The sequence below is a fragment of the Lactuca serriola genome, chromosome 4 (genome assembly GCF_051521515.1).
Source record: "Lactuca serriola cultivar US96UC23 chromosome 4, Lser_US96UC23_V15, whole genome shotgun sequence".
NCBI lineage: Eukaryota > Viridiplantae > Streptophyta > Magnoliopsida > Asterales > Asteraceae > Lactuca > Lactuca serriola.
The window spans coordinates 31,578,820-31,600,470 of record NC_136411.1 but is presented as its reverse complement, the minus strand read 5'-3'; the positions used below and the strand labels follow the sequence as shown (position 1 = coordinate 31,600,470).

At 32.0% G+C, this 21,651-nt stretch overlaps 2 long non-coding RNA genes across 2 annotated transcripts; both read left to right on the top strand.

Moving 5' to 3' along the window:
• The first annotated feature begins 2,609 nt into the window (after window positions 1-2,609).
• On the top strand, window positions 2,610-3,738 carry LOC145100026 (uncharacterized). The gene is made up of 2 exons (XR_013704773.1): window positions 2,610-2,966; window positions 3,064-3,738. It is a non-coding gene; the product is annotated as an uncharacterized LOC145100026 (long non-coding RNA).
• A 13,673-nt stretch (window positions 3,739-17,411) lies between these two features.
• LOC145100025 (uncharacterized) lies at window positions 17,412-18,204 on the top strand. Its single transcript, XR_013704772.1, has 3 exons — window positions 17,412-17,530; window positions 17,784-17,868; window positions 17,961-18,204. It is a non-coding gene; the product is annotated as an uncharacterized LOC145100025 (long non-coding RNA).
• Window positions 18,205-21,651: the final 3,447 nt, after the last annotated feature.

Here is a 21,651-nt window from a genome sequence, read left to right as displayed (position 1 = left end):
TCACTTTGAGGTGTTTAGAAGCATAAAAATGTAGTCTTGATCATATCTTTCCTTCCATGCATGTGTTTTGAAGTCTTAATGGGTTAAGTGGTTGAGGTTTTTGATGCTAATACCTTTTTACCCATGCAAGACCATAAATTTGGAAACTTTATGGTAAAAAAAATGTTATTTGGGACTTGGATCTGCATTTTGACGTGTTAAGTCGGAGTATTAAGCTCTAAATCGGTTAAGCTAGAAGTTTCTATGTATGTTAGTCGTTCCGAAGGGTACGATGCCCATACACAGATTTGGCCCCGATGCCTCGGACCTCGAGTACGCCCCGCACACCTCCGGAGTACGCCCCGTGTTTGAATCCTGATTTGACTCGATTAACTTGTGGATTTTGACCAGTTTTAAGCAAGAGTATTTTCGGAAAATGTTATTAATTTAGAATGGGAAATGTTTTGGCATTTAGGATTGGGTTGATCCGGTTGTCGGAGTTAGGAGCTATTTAGACTGCATTCAGAATGTGAGGTGAGTTTTCCCCACTAGACTTATGGGTCGATGACACCAAGGTCGACCCATTGGATTGATATCCTAGTTTTACCGTATGTATGTATGGTGTAGTTAGATATATATCTTGGTATATAGGATGTTGCTATGTTGTAGTGATCTGTTAGATCTGTATCTTGGTATATAGGATGCTATTATGTTGTAGTGATATGTTAGATCTGTATGACAACATGTATATGCTAGCTATTGATTGTTATGGTATATGTTGATATTTGAGTATACCACATTGAGAGGTCCTATTTTATGCTGAAGGCCTGCAGGGCGGTCAGGATAGACTAAAGGCCTGCGAGGCGGACAAGTCATGCCGAAGGCCCAGAGAGCGGTCCAGATAGGTTGAAGGCCCAGTGAGGTGGTTCAGTCATGTTGAAGACTCTATATGCATGTTGTTGTTGGTTATGTTTATGTGGTGGTACTTTGGGGGATCTCACTAAGCGTTGGCTTACACTTTTAGTTTTGTTTCAGGTACTTCTGAGGACCGTGGTAAGGAGAAGGCGTGACTGTACACATCCTTGGGTTATGTTGATTGGATCTTGGGAGACTTTAATTTTTAATAATGTTTTGAAAACAATGGTTATGTAAACACTTCTTTTTAGAAAATTGGTTGTTTTGAAAATTTTAAATTTGTTGTGAGTTTGAGACATTACAAGACTGGTACTTCGATTAAGTAACTTTAAGGAAGAAAGTAGGGATATAGAGTACCTAAAAATGGCATTCTCCTAAATCGAAGATAAGGGGTTTTGGGGAAGAGATGTTGGCAATTAACTAGGTGTAAGAGAGAAGCAACACCATCGTGGCAGAAGATCACATTTGTGTAAATTAATGTAAGAAGCAACGATGGTGGTGTGCTCAAAATCAATATCAATTGAAGAATATAGATCAAAAGTGACCAGAACTTTGAGAGAGATGGATGTAGAAGTTGTGAGGTGGTTGTGTATCGGGTGGAAATGAAAATTTGAGAAAACCTATGAGCGGGATGTGGGGAGAAGTGACGGAGTTGGTGGTAGTTAACGGTAACGGAGTAGACTGACGGCCTACAATATCCTAAATTTCATAATCGGAGCCAAAAATGTGTTAGCTTGTCTTTTCTCTCTTTATTGTAGCTATAGATTGGTAGCCATAAAAAAGGTAATGCCTCTTGTAACTCTTGTTTCCTCGATAAATAAAGGTAAACAAATAGAAGAAGAAGAAGATGCAGTTTGATGAAGAAAAAGATGGAAGGGGAGGGGGAAGAGAGGGTACGGTAAAGGAATGAGGTCGAACAGACTGTATATTAAATACTCCATCCGTCTCATATTTATTATCTACTTTTGACTTTTGAAGTCTTTATTCTTCAACTGTTACCATAAATATTATTGTTTATTGATATATAATACTTGATGCAAAATATATAAATGGATTGTGATTTAAATGACATTCTATTGTTATAATTTTCATCAAGTAATTCATCACACAAATAAAAGTATTTAAGGTCAAAGTCGAAGAATAAATACTTCAAAAGTCAAAATTTGATAATACATATGAGACGGAAATGAGTAACATGTTTTGTTTTTTCTTTTGTTTTTAAATAATTATGTTAATAAAAATATAAAAAGTAAAAATGATATAAATGTCATTTTATGTGGATATAGAACCAACTAGCATAGAAATTGAAAAATCATAAAGACTTCTATAAAAAATTTTAAAGTTAGGGATTATATCCATATTTTTGAAAACCATATAGACAATTTATGAAATTTTGTATTAACCTTTTTAAATCCGTAGATATGTTCTTTTAGTTAGGTGTGATTGTGGATTTTGATCACTATCAAAATAAAATAAAGATTAAATTGCACGAATCGTCCCTCGTGCACATGTCAAAATGCATGTTCAGTCCATGTTTTCAAAAATTAACTCGGACCGTCCCTAATAAGTTTAAAAGTTGCACGTTTCATCTCTAATTTCATTAATCAGACCTAAAAAGACAAATATACCCTTATCTGTTTTTTTAATTTATTTTTAATTTGTTTATATTATTAATAATTTAAAAAAAATAGAATGGGATCTGCTACCATAAACCCTTGACGTCATACTCTAACTAAACCAAATACCCTTCATAGGTTCTTCTCCAATTTGGAGTTGCAGAAGATACAGAGAGAAAGTGGGCAAGACAGTCGAAGAGGTGAAGTAGATCTGAAGTGTTTTTCAGACGGTGGTGTTTGGGTGTCGTCAGCGTTAAGGAGACAAGTCGGCGGCGTCGACCACGCTATTGGGGTTGTCACCTCTCTGACGTCAGCCTGACTTCTGAAACATTCTGACCACTGATGACCAACAACAACGATTTCTAGAACAAAATTCCTCATGATTTACATATCTGGCCGGAGTTGGGATTTCAAGATCTGCAAACAATTCCTGGAACTCAATTTCTTGAAAAACAGGTTTTAGGCATTATGTTCAATCAATTTTTGAAATGAATTTCATAATCGATTTTGTACGATCCGTTTTGGGCAAATTTGTTTATATGATTTTTTGCAGATTTTGGGTTACCCACTCTTCCACACGCAAACTGTAAATCGCAGCCTCTCTAAACCCTACACAAATGAAAACCAATGAAGAACGTGTTTTTTTTTCTGGATTTACATAAACGAAAAACAATTAATAGATTTTTGAGATTGTTCTGAAATTAATGGGTTTGTTCTTTAGGTTTTACAGAAAATTATAGATTGTTTGGATTTTTATGGTTTTGTTGAGTTTTTTCTTGTATTGGACATTTAAAGTGTTAATTTACATGATGTTCTCTTCATCTCCAATGGTGAGGGTATCAGTGGAGGTACTTTCAGGGGCGGTGGTAGGTGGACGAAGATGGTTTCCGGTGAGTAGAGATGATCGGAGATGAAGTAACCGGAGATGTAGGATCATATTTCTTGTTTCTAGATTTAAGGGATTGGATGGGAGTGGTATAGGCGGTGGCGTTTTCTTTTTCTTTTTAATATAATTAGAAAAACAAATTGTAAGTAAATAAAAAAGAAATTAATAAGGGTAAAATAGTCATTTTATATCGCTTAGGATGATCCGAGTGAAATTTTAATAATTAGGGACGGTCCGAGTTAATTTTTCAAAATAGGAACTAAACGTGTATTTTGTCATTTGGATAAGGGACGATTCATGTAATTTACTCTAAAATAAAATAAAAGTATTTTATTCATTTTATTTATTTTTCATAATTTAATATATATATATATATATATATATATATATATATATATATATATATATATATATATATATATATATATATATAAGTAACAAAATACCCACCCACCCTACCCTTTTGTTTTTGGTGCATTTATAGGGTTTACTCACAAAACTCAGCCATCGCCTAGGGAAAAAGAAGCCACAATGACCACAAAGGCTATGGTAACTAGGAATGGCAATGGGGCGGGTTCGGGGCGGGGCATGGATTCTCAAACCCGTCCCGATAACTTTCGGGTATCTTATCGGAGCGCCCCATTGGGTTTCGGGTTTCCTCGTCGGGTTTTGGGTATCTTATCGGGTTTACAACAATTGATAACGAAATCTTTATTCTCTTTTAGGGTACCCCAATATCTTATAAAATATACATGTTCTAGCAACTCTTTTAAATTAAAAACATGATGCATCACTTTAATAAAATAAACTGGACGTTATATTAAAAATTATTTGATTTAAGTTTTGTTTAATACGTCAAAACACATAAAAATGATCATTAACACCAGATTGTTAATACTAAAAAAATTGTCCACGATAAGTATTTTATATTTGAACGCGTACAATTAACAGCAAAAATTTTTGAACATTATATATATATATATATATATATATATATATATATATATATATATATATATATATATATATATATATAATCGGGGCGGGGCGGGTCGGGACGAGGATAACCCACTCCCTGCCCCGAACCCGATAAAAAACCCAATAACGACCCGTTACCTGACCCGAAATGATCGGGTTTCGGGTTTCTCCATCGGATTCGGGGTATTTTGTCATCCCTAATGGTAACTAGTGTTTTATCTAAATTTTAGTTTAATTCATGGCTTATTACATTGGTGGCCATGCATGCAAAAACTATACACCCAACAAATAATCCCATTTGAAGATTACCAAACTGGAACATACGTGACTTGATAATATTTGTACTTAATACTTTAAGTTTACAGTAAGCAATACATACAGTGTTTAGATCCTTAATGTCACATATAATATAACTATCATTTAAAATATATATTACTAGAGACTCATGTATTATATGGATTAATTTAAAAAAAATAAATAAATAAATCGAAATATTTGAGAAATTTAAATGTATAAAAAAATAAGAAAAATAATGAATTATTATAATGAAAATGTTTTTTATTTTTTAAATTTAAATAAATAAAAGAAACTAATAAGTTTTAATATTGGAAATTTTGAAATTAAAAGCTAAGTTTATTAATGAAATTGATCTATATTTATTACCATATTTAATGTAATTATTACACTAAAATATTATGTGAAATTTAATAAAATAGAAAAACTCATAAAATGACAAGTTGAAAAAAATTAATTCAAAATAACGATAAATGATAGTATTTGACAAATTGAATGAGAGTTTATTTATTAGAGAGGGTGAGAAAATTAAGGAATGCATTAAAAATTAACTAGAAAGCAAAAATCAGAAAATAACCATATTGCAAAAAGAATAATCATAGTTAATCTTTGGTGAGAGCATCAAATTATCACGGCAAAGAGGGCACGTTGTATGTCTATGTGCAAGCCAGCTATCCAAGCAAGTTTTGTGGAAGTGGTGATTACATCTCAACTCTCTAGTCTCATCATCATCTTCGATTTTGTTCAAGCACACTGCACACTCTACCTCTTCATCATATGAATCTGTTTTTCTTCCATTGAACCACTTGATTCCATGCCCTTCACAGCTTTCCTGCAGGTGGAACTTGCGATGGTGGAAAAACAAATGGTTGATTAAGAAATCAAGAGCCCATTTAGCGATTGCAAGAAAGGATACTATGTGATTTGACATGATTGCTTGAGAAAGAGAATGAGAAGTAACAGGATATGTATAAAGTGAGTATTATGTTCATGGTAATGTGAATATATAAGGAAAAAAATAATAGTTAATTGAAGAAAAGACCATAAAAGTGCGTTAGAATTAAAGAAATTTAAAATTGTTTTCAGTTAACGAATTAAACCGCTCGATTAGATTAATTACCAAACATAGGAATCTCATGGTCCAATAATTAATTCTTTTACAATGTGATGATAGAATATTTGTCTTTTTGTTGATAAAATATTTAGATACTTACACATCAAAATGAAAGCAAAAGCTAGATGGAATTATAAAGGCAACATGTGTAAGCTGATTTTGTAAATAAACAAGCATGTTGGGGAACATGGACTATTTGTTTAGAGCCATTAATTAGTACAATGTTTAATAGACGTCAACAAAGGCATGTTCCAAATCTTTCCTCAAGATCACGTAAATCGAATTAAAAACAAAAAGTGACAAAAAAAGAAGTCGACATACAGTATAATTAATACGAAGAGACAACCCTGGTTTTTTATCAAGTAATAATGTGCTAAGAGGGTATGAATACTCCTTTGCCGATTATTTTTCATTTATGGAAGATTATTAATTATTTGTGCATCAAAGAACTCATGTTTTCATGTTGTTTATTAAGTGGCACCGCTGAAAGCTTGAAATTTTAAATCGTTGTACATGGTAAAGTTTACAATGTCATATACATACGCTTTAAATCAATTCTCGTTATTTTCAACATACAACTTAATAGATAAGATATCATGTCATATCCTAGTTTAGTAAATGTAATATATGATATGCGCATCTCTAATCTCTAGTATTATTTGCAATTCAGCTCTGCTCAATCCCGTCAAAATCAGCGTGTACATGAGACATGCAATAATGTTCATGAGGGTATGTCATAAAGTTCAAAACTCGGTCATAGATAATGTCCCCCATCTACTATTAATACAACAAAAACCAAATATTTAATTAGTCAATTATTAAAGAAAGAGATTAAGCACTAATATACCAAATGATAATTTTTCATAAATCATAAGTATCATTTTAATATACATTAAACAAAATTAAACTTAACCGAAATGCGGAATCATTGTATGGTTGATATGTATATGTATTTGTAGTCTCATTTTTCAATAAATGCTCTTTTGGAGAGACATTTTGAATTCCACATAATCTATCCGACATTGATATGACATTATTTTCAGACATCTCTATATATATTTCGAGCTTTTATTTTCTTCATAAGGACTTGTTTAGAAAGACAATTTTAGACCCTGTGGGTTAACACATATATCCATATTTCCTCCTACATGTATAAAAGTAACAATTATGTATCATTTTTTGTTTCTTACATTACCTAACAACATATAAAACACCATATATTACGCCCACAATATGTTTTTTAAATGAAAAACTAATCTAATTCTAATTATCATCTATGTCTCAAAATGATCAGACTTGAACTCATGACCTTTCAGATGAGAGTGTCACTCCTTACTAGTAACATAAAAACTCTTTGGTGCCCAAAATATATACACTAGAAAAAAGGTTGTCAAAATACATTTTCATGCTACTAAAATCAAACTTTCGAGGCTAGAATGAATTTTACATTTAGGTAAAAATGAACAAATGTCATAAATATTATAACAGTATCAAAAATGACATTTTAAAAAAGTTTAGGGGGTCATTCTGAAATCAACGACTCAACGTGGAAATCTCCTTAGCCTTCAGGAAAGTCATGCTTACCATTTGTGCCCAGCAGCCCAGGTTCAATAAGCCGCCCAACTTCACATCTGGCTTTGCCCAGTCCGCCCAACATGGCCCACGCAGACTCATGCCATCAAAGATCAAACTAGTAATTTTAATACAAATGATAACGATTGTAATTTAATTCGACATTATTGAGACATGTTATGTACTCAAATTATGTGAAGTTAGAGCAGCATTTGGTTCACAATGACCACACTAATTAAGCAATTAGTAACTCAAAAAGATCCACAGACAAACTTTTTAATCAAATTCCAAACAAAAATTCCCCATTTCATCAGCTAAATCACCTCCGCTGTCATTTTGACTGGTGCTTTAAACCAGTTTCTTGGAATTTATATATATATATATATATATATATATATATATATATATATATATATATATATATATATATATATATATATATATATATATTTCTTAATTTACGTTTTCAATTTAAACATGGCACTACATCTATATAAATGTTGAGATTTCGATGAAGCATCTGGACTATAAGTCTAATTAATTTGAGCCCCACAAACTATTCTAATCTTTTGAATATGATACATGTCATTTGACCATTTAAGATAGAACATTCTATCTGCTTTCAATTATATGTCACACTCCATAGTTAAGATGGTGACTAATATCTAGTAACTCATAATCCGTAAAACCATCGAATAATCATCTTTTACAGGAAAGAAACTTGAATAGCAGAAGTCTTAATTTATAACAATGTTAAAATTCGGCTTAAAACATAATGTTGGGTATTAAACGTAAACCAAGTTCTTGTAACCGATCCAGATATTTTCCTTTTCTTTGAGCTTGAAATGCCTCCTAATATACATTGTAATTGTAATAGTTAGTTTTATGTTAGGTGAGTTCTAATTTTTCCATATATATAGAAATAGAACGTGTAACCAATTTCAAGTGCACAAAGCGTATGGTGAAGGCCTGCCACAAGCATACCCTAAAAAGCAGCCCGTTAAGGCCCACGTGTTGGCTCGTTTTCGGGTTTTGATGGTTCCATATAGTAGATAGAAATAGACTTTAGATTTAGTAGTATTTAGTATTTTATTTTTCTTGTATCGTAATATATTGGTTTACTAAATGTTATTGGTAACTACTTTTTAATTTTTTAAACATTACATATGTTAAAAAAAAAATAGATGAGAAAGGTTCACAAAATATTTAGAAAACTATGAGAAACGGTCCAGATGGTCTGCATTTTTCTTTCCAAGAAAATAAAAGGTTTCAACAAACAAAAGTTATTATTTTCAAATGGTTTGGTTATGGATTTGGTTCTTAAATTTAACAGATGTTTATTTAATCCGTTAAATGTGGACAAATTTACCTTTTTTTGTTTTTCTTATTAAAATTTGATTTTAGATAATGGGAAATTAAGTAATGTAATCAATTTTTGGTGTGTTTATTAAAAAAAATAATCTCTATAAATTACTTTGTTGCAAAAATCCATTGTATCTGAAATGGGCCATTCCGGAGTCCATTTCGTATTTCATGTAACATCCTAAAAATACTGATAAAAAATTTAACTTTTTTAAAAACATCAAAACCACACATCATGTGTTTCAAAACCAAACATAGTATAATGTATCAAAATCAACATAGTAGAATTATCATCGATACGGAAATCATAAGGGGTGTTGTGCAGTCAAGCCGGACCTTTCCCTTTAAAACTGGAAGTACCCAAAAATGTTAAACCATAAAACCGTAAGCACGAAGCTTAGCGAGTTCCCCAAAATATTACAATTACATTGTCATGGGCTACCCCCATGGTCTTGCATATAAGTGTCATGGACTACCCTTATGGTCTTTCTGAAATATCTAGTATGCTCAAGAGTCATATTAAATTGATATTGTTAAATAACATATGATACTAATGGGTCACACTAACAACAACTTGATACAATTGATTATTTATTATAAATTGATTTTAATAAATATTCAATAAAACTCTTATAATTAAATTGGAAATCATTTATTTAATTGAAATAATAATTTTCATTAGCAAGTAACATAATATATCATATGGTATGATTTATTAAGTCATGTACAACATTTTGGACTAGTTAAGCTTTTTGTCTTTTAGGGAAAGACAAATTTTATATCTTATTAACTTTGAGTTTATAAAATATAAACAAACTCTTATTCTTTATGAAATTTTCGAGATTTGTATAAAAAGAAGAAGTGTATGACTTGTCTAATCATGCTTTAAAGGCATGGGAGACATGCTTATGACAATGGGGAAAAGTTTGCTTAAAGTGCTAAGGACTAATGGTTAATAACTTCACTTTATGCATATAAATAAGAGGGCTTGCATTTGGCAAGAGTACTCATTCCTTCCTTGATGCATGTGACCAAAAGTTCCTCTTCTTTTCTCATTCTCTCTAGTTTTGCTTTGAAGACTTGGAGATTACTTGCATTTGTACTCTCTTGAAGTTCATACTTTGGTTATGAACTTCAAGCTTAAGAGTTTAAGAGTTTTGGACTAGCATCTACATCAAGTTGAGTCATTGTTGGTGTCTCAAGGGTTCAACATTCTTCATCAACTTCCAATCCTCCCAAGAGGACCCAAAGAACTACAAAGGTTGTTATTTCTTCACCTCCTTTGGTTGGTGTTTTAATCTTTCTATAACTTGCAAGAAGATCCTTGGTGGGTATAAAATGTTTATGTTATTTCAAAAATTAAAGTCTTCCGTTGTCATATCTTTCAAGTTTATGAAACTAATTTTGATCGAAATCCCAACACTTTCATACCATTATTATAGGCTACCCTTATAGTCTTTCATACCATTGTCATGGGCTGCCCCCATATCCTTCCCTTGCAATGCCTTGGCTACCCCAAGGTCTTACATACAAGTATCATGGGTTACCCTCATTGTCTTTCATACAAATACAACGGACTACCCCTGACATCTTTCATGCAAGTATCATAATGACAACTAGCATCCTACACATTATAGTGAGAAAACTCACCTTGAAAATGAAGTCAAAAGTCAACGGCTTAGACAATCAAGAAATAGTGCTAAACACCACCTAGATAACCACACAACATGAATCCTTAGTCTACCTATCAAAACTAGCAATTTGACCAAAGTCAACTAGGTTAAAGGTCAACCCTCAAAGTCAACGGTCAAGGTCAAAGTCAAAATTACCAATAGCAAGCCTCCACGTCATGGCCCTCCCTTGGCCACGTCGTGGGCACTAAACGACAAAACAATCGACTAATCCTCCAGTCGACATGTCGTGTCAACCTAAGGCCACGTTGTTAGAACTGGTCTGAACAACATAATCGGGTTAAGTTGTTTTCTGCCAATTCCAAAGGCTCCAAAGCCCAAATATGATCCTTCCCAAGGTCTTTATGGATAAAGTTTCCAACTTTATCCATTAAGATATCTCAATAATATAAGATCTTTAAACCTATGTCCTTAAAGGCTTTAAAAAGCAAGACCTAACCATTAAGCTCTTAATCACCAAAGACATTCCTCTAAACTTTCCAAAAGGTTTTCCTTCACCTAATGGGTCATAAAGATCGGTGTTTTATGGACATTCATGTCCCTTCCATTTTAGGTCAAAAATGTGGATGAAAAGGACTCAAATTCATGCATGATTTCCAAACTCCTGGATTTATGAGATATAATATAGGACATAGAGAAATCATAAAGTTGCAAACTTTATCTTTTTACTTCACTCAAAATCCATCAAAGGGTTCTAACATGCAAGATAACCTTAGATCCACTTAGAAGGAACTAAAGATTAGATCAAGAAGCCTTACAAATGATCCAGTAAGGTACTTTCAGAGATTAAGGAGTGTTTCTTGCTCGCTTCTAGAACCAAACCTTCCTCTACTTCCTTTAAAATGCACCAAAACACCAAAGAGAGCTTAAAAATCAACAATATGAATTTAAAGATCACCAGAAGAGATTAGGATTAGGGTTCTGAAGTTTCAGAGTGATGGAGGCTGAGGGTAAACAAACCCTAGCCCATACCTTCCTTTAAATACTCGAAAATTAGGGTTTTCTCATCAGATGGTATCCATGTTGTGGCCAACATGTTGTCATGCCGTGGAAACCAACTTAAGACCTGCAACCATTCTAGATATGTCACGTTGTGGTTATGCCTCCACCACATTGTGTTAAAACATACTCAATATTTTAAATTATATAAATAAAATAAGAATACTTCAATGAGTTTGGATGTTACAACTCTCCCCCACTTAAATCAAACTTCTTCCTTGAAGTCTGTCGTTGAAAATAACTCGGGGGTAATGCTCCCTCGTCTCCTTCTCAGGTTCCCATGTCCATTTGGAACCCTTCTAGTGATATCATTACACATTCACCAATCCCACCACCTTGTTATATAAGTTGTTCGTCTTCCTGTAAAGTATCGTAACCGGTCTATCCATATAGTTCATGCACTCATCCACCTAAATATCATCCAAAGGACCTAATGCGGAATCATTGGCTAAGCACTTTCGCTAGTAAGAAACATGGAAGACGTTGCGGTTCTGGCTAAGCTCATTAAGAAAGTCTAACGGGTACGCAAACTTGTGAAAAATTCATTTTATTTACTTCTTTTTATAGTTTATTTTAGCATTTTTCTCATTCATATTTTAGCTAATCTTCTTGCATATTTTCCCTTTTGTTATTTTATGACTATTTTGGGTACTTTCTAGTTTCGTGTGTAACACCCTATCCCGAATCGTTTCCTAATTCAGGGCCGCGACCCAAAGACCGGTTATCATAAGGCTTAGGGCCTTTCAGAAAGATATATTTAGACCTATTTGGGTGTGGGTAAGGTAGGATAGATGATCCCTGAAGTTCGGGTTGTAATGTGGTACCTAATGGTATAATCGTAAAGTGGCAGTCGGGCCTTTTATGAATTTTGGATTTTTGTTCAGAAATATTTAAGGAAATGATGAGTTTAAAGGTGGTAGAGCTTCTCGTTACCTTTTCCTGGATATAACGATCGTCGGAAACAAGCTTATATTTAAGAAGTTATGGCCTTCGGAAGTTTGGGTGATTTTAGGGTTTATCCGGGTATGCAGGGCGTACACAAGTGTACATATGGCGTACTAACAAGAAGTCCAGTATGTGGTGCGTACTTTAGTGTACGATGGGCATACTATGATGATGATCTTGGAAGCCTGAGGGAGTATGATGGGCGTACCAGAAGTACAGTGGGCGTACTCCAGTCAGTCCCAAACCCTAATTTAGGGTCTTGGATATTTAAGCACCTTAACTCACCACCAAACCCTATTTTGTTCAGTTTCCATCCTCTTAAACCCTAGAAATGAAGCCCTAGCCTCCATTGGTATGGTTCTTGAGTTCTTGGTGGTATTTCATGCATCTTGGTGCTCATAGAAGAAGAAGGAGCTTCTTAGAGAAGTGTGAGATTGCTTGGAGCTTTTGGATCCAGGCTTAGTGCATCATGATCTGTCTTCTCAAGGTATAAAGCTTCGAACCTGATAAGATCTTTTCATGGCACGGTCTCATAATGTTTTGTCCCAAAGTTTGGATCTTTGTGAGTATAGAGTACTCTAAAGCATTTTAGTTATCCTTTCTGAGGTCTTGAAGTGTAATGAGTCATAAAAATACTTGCTTGATTGTTTCCCTAGCACCATGCAAGAGTAAGTGGTTTTGAGTGTTGTGAAATAAAGGATATTGGGGGATTTAGCCCTCTTTATCCATTTAAAGGCTTAAAGGTTTCGACTTTATGGTTTAAGACATCATTTAGGGTTAAGAGAAATGGTTGGATGCCTTTTGATTAACCCAACATGTGAATTTTTGACCCCTGATGAGTACATTGAGCGTACTCAGAAGTAGGCTTAGCGTAAATTGGATTTCATGCTTTAAGGACTTGTACATTATGCATAGAGGGTGTGTATGCGGGGAGTACACTTCTAGTACACAGGGCGTACTCCCCAGGAGGTGAAACTTTGGGCCTTTTGGTTTGGGCCTTGTTGGACCATTAGACTTCTAACCTTGGGCCTTGGATTGAGCATAGGCTTTTTGGGAATCTGATTCATGATGGCTTTGGGCCCAACTAGGAAGTTGGTCCATATCGGGCCTTGGTTTTGGGCCAAGTAAGAAAAAGGGTAAAATGGCCTTGTACACTAGTCATTAGGCAAGAAATTCAGATTCTTGAGTATGGGTCAAGATTCAATTATTAACTAGATAATATTTGATGGTGCTTGCATGCAGGGATTTCCGGATCAGCGGTCCGAGCATCTGTTTGAGATATTCAGCTGCTTTAGGTGAGTTTTCCTCACTGTACTTGCGGGTCGAAGGCACCAAGGCTGGCCCATTGGTTTGATATCCTGATATGCTGAGTACGAAATAGATATGCATGATTATGCTAGTTATTGATATGCTAGTCTGGTAGATTTGTAGGACTACTTGTGATCATCTCTGCATGATTATCTATATATGGTTGTTATCTATTATATGTCAACATATTGTGTCGGGTTGAGGTTGTACTGCTTTGTGATGTAGCCAACAAACCCTGGAGCATTCCAGATATTAGCTGAGGGTCAGGTAGGGCATGTCAGACTCATACTACGGGCTCAGTAGTATTCCAGATATGAGCTAAGGGACAGGTAGGGCATGCCAAACTCATACTGAGGGCTCAGTAGCATTCCTGATACGAGCTAAGGATCGGTTGGTATGCCGGACTCGTACTAAGGGTTGAACATTGACATTCTAATCTGATGACTGATTGGGTCAGGGAGCAAGCCAGATATGATATCCCCAGTTTTCACGACCAGAAAAGAACAATTTTTTTTATGCTTTATTTTAAAATCAGAGTACCCTTTTAATGAAAAATGTTGCGGAATTTGTTCCCAAAAAAATATGATAAAGATTTTATCAAAGCATTTCCAAAGAAATGTATTTCATTGTAATAAAAATCTTGGAATGTCATTGTCAATACAGATCAAAAGCATAAACAGAAACAACATAGACCTTACAACCATTTATCCTCCAAATCGACATCAAAGTCATCCCCTTTTCGTTAATAAACTATCCCATCGATTCCAAACTAACGAATCCAGATTCCAAGTCTTCGTTATCAGTATCTTCGTGATCAAACCACAATTCAGTTGGAGAAAAAAAAACTTTGTTTTTGGCTTAATCCATCTGTTCGTCAGATCTAACAAACTCCAAATTTTCGAAATCAACACCCATTCAATCATATAACTATGGCTTCCCAATCGATAAAAATCAATAAACTAATATCAACACAGAACCCATTGAGAATCTTCCTAGTTGATACGAATAACCACACATACACCATCATAGTTCGATTTTGCATTCTCTCATCCATGTTTGATTTCCATAACTTGTTCCAATTTCAAAGGATTTGACCATAAATTCGTTATTTCTATTCGGCACTGTGACATCAAAAATAACAATAGATGCAAACTAAAAATCAAGCGTCATGTTACCTCGTTATCAATACACAATGAAATTGATTCTCAAGAACTTTCTACTTGGACACAATCAAATACCAATCAAAACTAGGTTTGATTCTAAGAAGATAATTTCGACTCCAATGAATTAACCATCAACAGTCAAATCAAATACTATCATTCCTTCATCCAAAACTAATCGATTTCAACAAAATTACTGTCAAATTTGGAATAAATCTCAACTCCAAATTGTGAACATGCAAATCAAAAATAGAATCGACAATTAACACCAATTTTGACTTATCATCGCAAGTCAACAGTTATCGCTATTTGAAATCGAATTTTATGCTAAGCAACAACATCGATAACCGACTGTGATTTCGACTTCAAACAAGTGTATGTGATTCCAACTTCAAACAACTTCAACTGTGTATCGATTCAATAACAATCTCACAACCAAAAGTTAATTTTGACTGTTAGTCAACTCTTCCCTTGGATCGTTGATCAATTGAACTCATGAAATCAGCCAAATGTCAATATTAAACTCCGATTCACATCTGAATCGATCAAGGAACATGAAAATTGTTTTTACGACCCATTTAGGATTATCTTGTTGGATTAATAAGATACAGATTAAAACAAATCAACGAATGGGGCTTGAAAATTGGATCGACGAACATGATCAATTTGAAAATTTGGTTTGGGCTAAAAATGATTAGAAGAACAGTAATGAATTATGATTTGGGCTCAAGATTAAATCAAAACAAAAATCATGTTTGTATTGGGCTCGATCTAAAAAAAATGATTGGATCAACTATGGGGTTGAAATGAATTAGATCTAATGAATCAAATCGATCAAAATTCAAGAACGTAATGCACGGATCAACAAGATTAAGAGAGATCATAGAGAAAGACTCACCAAAAATGCTCCAATTGTGACAAAAGTTGCCAAACCGAGAATCGTTCTTCAAAAATCACCTTGATCTTGAAGACCCGCTCTGATACCAATTGTAGTGACATAAGAACATGGTTTGGCATGCCGAAGTAAAGTTTGCACAATGAACATGGTGATTTGGGTGCTAAAAGATATATTCGATTATAGTAAATGAGTACAAAAAGGGATCTAGTCTAGAACTTCATAAATATCTCACTCACTAATCACGATGACTACATCTCTCAAAAACACCTCTACAAGTGGTATGAACCCACCTTATATAGAGGTGTTTACATGTCTCTCTCTCTCTCACTCTCTAATACTTATTAGTCAAAAGGCTAATGCACCACATACAAGTGGGTCTCCAAAATTCAAACCATCTACAAAGTCATACATGAAGAACTTTGCATCCCAACACAGTCGCCTCCTCTTCCACTGTTGTGAACCACCATTAACGAAACCCTAGCCGTCATTTATCCGTTCTGAACAGAGAGTAGGGAGGAGAGCTGAGAGGAGATGAAATCGATTTTTGAAATCACTTTGAACGGTGCATAATATCTACAATGTTACAGCAGTCGGTGTCTTCAATTCATCTGGGTTTAATTGATTCGAATTTGATGATATTCTTCCCTAACCCAAACCTAAGTGTGTGTATGTATGTCCATTTCTAGATCTAACTCTGTCCTCGTAAACTTATAGAAGATCTGAAGTCGACGATCATCCGACCACCTCCATTAATTTTGTATGTGTCTCCTTCTTTCCTTATTCAAATTCGATTGGAGGTCTGACCCTTATTCTTTTTCTTTTTTTGTTCGATTACAGTGTCACTTCTCCATTCAATCACAATCCCTCATTCTTCATCCTTCATCTTTCTTAATATGTTTTTTGAGCTGCAATTGGATTAAAGATAAATGGTTATAAGGCAAATGGGGATGATGGGTTCTCGATAGTGGTGATTTTTCATGGTGGGTTGAAGAGGAATATGATGATGATTATCTGAAGGCTCGATTTTTATAGGCAAAATTGGTGATTGTTAGTGGTTTGGCGATGTTTATGATGGTGACCGAAGGATCTGCTTCGCTAGAGAATGGAGGGGAGTACTGGGCGTTCTTCATGTTCTTAAAGGTGGATCTGTGTTTGTGTGTTTGGTTGTGAAACGAGAGAGAGAGAGAGAGAGAGAGAGAGAGAGAGAGAGAGAGAGAGAGAGAGAGAGAGAGAGAGAGAGAGAGAGAGATTGCATTTTTAATTTTCTTTTATTTCTGTTATAAAAAAATATAAAAATAAAATAGAAAATGCAAATTTTATTTTTAAATTTGTCCTTTTAATAAATAATTAAATAACTGCAAAAGAAAAAAAATAAGGGCAAAATCATCATTAAAAAAGTTTATAATAAATTGGACTAAACTCACAGCAAAATAAAAAGCTTAGATCTACGGTGCTAGTTTAAATCTATTTTGATCAAAATAACAATTTTCAGCTAACCTAATTACAAAGACCATTTGTTCAGTTTTATCTTTTTAAAGGGTAAAAAACTAAAAATTATTCCAAAAATATTTTTAAAACTTTTTTTTTTTTTTTTGGCAAAATAACAAGTAAATAAGAGGTTTTATGAAAAGGAATTTTGAAGTATAAAAAGATCGCCCTTAATTTTGGAAATATTTTTACAAATAGCCGTTGGAAGTCGAAAGGTTTGGGTCGGTGTATATCGGCGATATAGATAGATGCGCTCTTCAGTCGTTCTTCTCTCGGTCTGGAGACTATAGCCATATCCGCAATCCAATAAATTATCAACATCTCTGTAAGTCTTTTTTTTGCTCTGTATTTTATTCTATCTGAGTTCTATCGTTTTTATTTTTCTTTCTGTAAATCGAGTTGAGAGATTTTCTTCTGTAAAATTAAAATTGATGTATGGAGAAGAAAGAATCGAACGTTGATGACCGTTTTAATTTCATTCTGTTTCGTCATTGGGGTTTCTATATTCTCTAGTATTCCATGTCTTCTTTGAGGGTTTTTTTTTTTGTGTAAAATCTGTTTTACCGGATGCTTTGCAGATTATAAAAGATAAAAGTTTCAGGCTGTTGAATTGCTCCTTTGTTGTCTGCAATTACAGTGATTTAACAAGAATTCAAACATCAGGTAGGGTTTCGATTCAACAACACTCTAATCACCTTTTTTTTTTTTTTTTTTTTTTATTAATGATGGGGGTTCTCTAAATTTGAGACGTGCAGATATATCGTTTCCCAGTACCTGATTTCAATGTTTTAATAATGACATTTTGAAAAACAGATTATGTATTAATTGAATAATTGAATTTCTTTACCTCGATTGAAGATTCATGTTGTCATCGTTTATCTCTTGTCAAACAAGAACCACAGTAGATTTTATTTCTCTAAACCTAGAATTAAATCTACTAAGCTTTTCCCTATTGTCTCATAAGTTGGTATGTTGTGATTGAATGCAATTTAGAACCAATGCATATGAACGCAGGGAATTTAGTTTTTATCCTTTCAAGACATTGTATGTTGAAAATCTAATCCTTTAAGAATTTTGATATTATACTTTGAAATTTAGTTTGCTCTATTAAGATTTAAGACATTTATGTTAACTTGTTTGATTTTGGTTACCAGTTGTACCAATATACTTTCAAATATTTTCCTGTAAATAGCTTTAGTGCTTTTAAATCTAAGTATCTAACCAAATCTATCATTATAATTTGAAATATAACTTATAAGACAGTGTAATTTTATCTTTTTCTTATTAACACAATATACTTTAAATATTAAGTTATAATGTTATACCTCCAATGTATTACTTAAATATTTTTTAAAGACATTGGGAACTTATTTTTTTGCTTTTAAAACACAGTATTTTGTAAATCTAACCATTTATAGGCTTATTCTTTCAAAATCTAATCTATTATTACATTTTTCTTTTATTAGACTTTCAAATTCTAACATTATTTGAGAACCTAATTTTTTTGTTACCATGTATACAACACTTATAGCATTATGTTTTTTGTATTTTTAACCTTTTCCCTTTTAAGATATTGTATTTTGAAAATCCAAACATGTGTGATTTTGGTTACTAATTTTAGCATTATAAGTTCTGGTTCCTAATTTCTATTATCATATATAAGTTTATAACAGTATACTTCCAATTTTTTTTCTTGTTAATGACAATGTAAATTCTTTTTTCTCTACTAAAACATTGTACTCAAAAAATCTAACCAGTTGTAGCATTATAATTATGTCATTTTACTTTCATAATCTAACCTATTAAGACAATGTACCTATATAGTTATATATGGTTTTCTATTAAGATTTTGTAATTTGAAAATATAAATTTATTTGTCTTTGGTTACCCTTTACAGCTTTACTTTCATTTTTTTTCCTGTTAGGAGATTATTACTTTAATTTAATTTTATTGTTATGACTTTCTAATTTGAAAACCTTAACTTATTTGATTTCATTGCCATTTACAGCATTATAATTTTTTTTTTCACATTAATACATTATATACTATATAAATTCAACTAATAACTGGCAATGAACTTACCAATTATAACACTTTATTTGTATGTACTTGATTTTATTTAACATTTAATCATTACACCTTCATTTTTTTTTCTAATAAGACATTGCATTTTTCTTTTGTTTTCTATTAAGATAGTAGGTGAAATTCATCTTTTATTTCTTTTTAAGACATTGCATTTCTAAAATCTAATCATCTATAGCTTTATTCTAATCAAAATCTAATCTGTTAACACATTTTACTTTTATTATACTTTGAAAATCTATTCTACTAACACATTCAATTTTGAAAATCTTAGTTTTTTTCAAAATCTAATCTGTTAAGACATTGTATTTTCTGATAATCAAAGTAGTTATAGTGTTAAATTTGAAAATCTAACATTAAGATGTTGTGTATATATATACAAACTACAACATTATTCTTTTGATTTTTTCGATTAAGATTTTGTACTTTTAATAATTTTTCCACGACATTTTACTTTAAAAGGCAACCACATATATACTTTTTTTACTTTTAATGTTTTTCCCATTTAAGACATTGACATTGTAAAGGTAAAACATACCTTTTTTTCATTTAAGACATTGCATTTTGAACATTTAGCATATTAAATTATTGTACTAATGTTTTTTTTTTTCTATAATGATATCGTATTTTGAAAATTTAATAACATTATACTTTTAAAATCCAACACATTAACACAATATAGTATTAGTTTTTTTTTCTTATCAAGACATTGTACATTTATTTATTTAATTTCTTTAAGATATTGCATTTTCAAAATCTAACCATTTTTAGCTTTATTCTTTCAAAATTTAATCTATTAATAGTTATTTTTTAGAAATTGCATTGTTTAGATCTGAATTTATTTGATTTGGTTACCATATCTCAATATGTAACATTGAACTTTTAGTTTTTTTAACATTTACTTATAAAATTTAATGTATTAAGACATTCTACTTTTACTTATTTGTCTATTAATACTTTGTACTTTCTCAATCTATATGTGTTCTATTTTGCTTAGCTTCTATAGTAAATATACTTGTAATTTGGTTCCCTATTAAGACATTAAAGTTCTAATTGTTTTCTATTAAGACATTGTACTTTAAAAAGCTAATTACATTTAACATTATACTTTCAATTATAACATTGTACTTGTAAAACTCAAAATAATAAAATATTGTATTTCTATTCATAATAAGATAATGTATTTTTATTAATAAGTTGTACTTTAAATATCCAACCAATTTTAACTTTGTACTTTTCATTACCACATTTTACAGTCAATCTAATAGAACTTTCTTTTTTATTTTTTCTGTTGGGACATTTTTTTACTTTATGAAAATCTGAATTTGTACTTTGAATTGTTATTTCTTATAAAGATACAGCCACTTTGATCAAGACATTGTACTTTGTAAATCTAACAGATTGTAGCATCATACTCAATATTTTTCCTATTAAGATATTCTTTTAATTTTTTTTTCTTATTAAGATTTATTCATAAAATCTAACCCACTGTTGACATTATGTTTTCGATTTATAACATATAAGACATTGGACTTCCAACTTTTTTTTTCCTATCAAGAAATTGTACCTATAATAAGTTCTATTAAAAAATTATCCTTCGAAAATCTAACTTTTTAGACATTTTTTTATTGTTTTCAATCCAAAGACTTTATACTTTGAGAATTTGAACTTTGAATCTGGTTACCTCTTATATATCATCATACTTAAATTATTTTGTGTTAAACCATTATACTTTAATTTTTCTTATTTAAATATGTTAAAAATTGTCATTTATAGCCTTATAGTTTCAAATTAGATCTTATTAAGACTATGGTATTTAAAAGTCTACTTGTTTGATTTACGTCACTATTCATATAATTATATTTTCTGTTTATTAAGACGCTCCTCTCATAATTGTTTTTCCTAATTGTACTTTGAAAATTTAAACTTTTATTTTACTTTCAGTTATCCATCCTATTAGTACGTTCTACTTTTATTTTATTTGCTATTAAGACATTATCCTTCTATTTTGCATTTCTATTAAGACATTAATTAACGGTCTCCTTTTATTTTCTACGTTTAAGATGATTTATCTCTAATTATATGAGCATTATGAATTTACCATATAATGTTATGATCAACTGATGCATAGTGTTGGTTAATATTAGAATGTATTGTCTGGACATTTTAATAATAAAAAAAATAGAAAAACCAAAAAAAAAGACCCGAGTTGTATGTTTAAAACTTAACCTAATAAGACACACTTAGAAAATTTTCCTATTAAGATATTTTACTTTGAAAGTTTTAACCTGTTTGATTTTTGTTACCAATTATGTCATTATAAAGAACTTTAATACTTTTAAATCTTAGTATCTAAAGCAAATC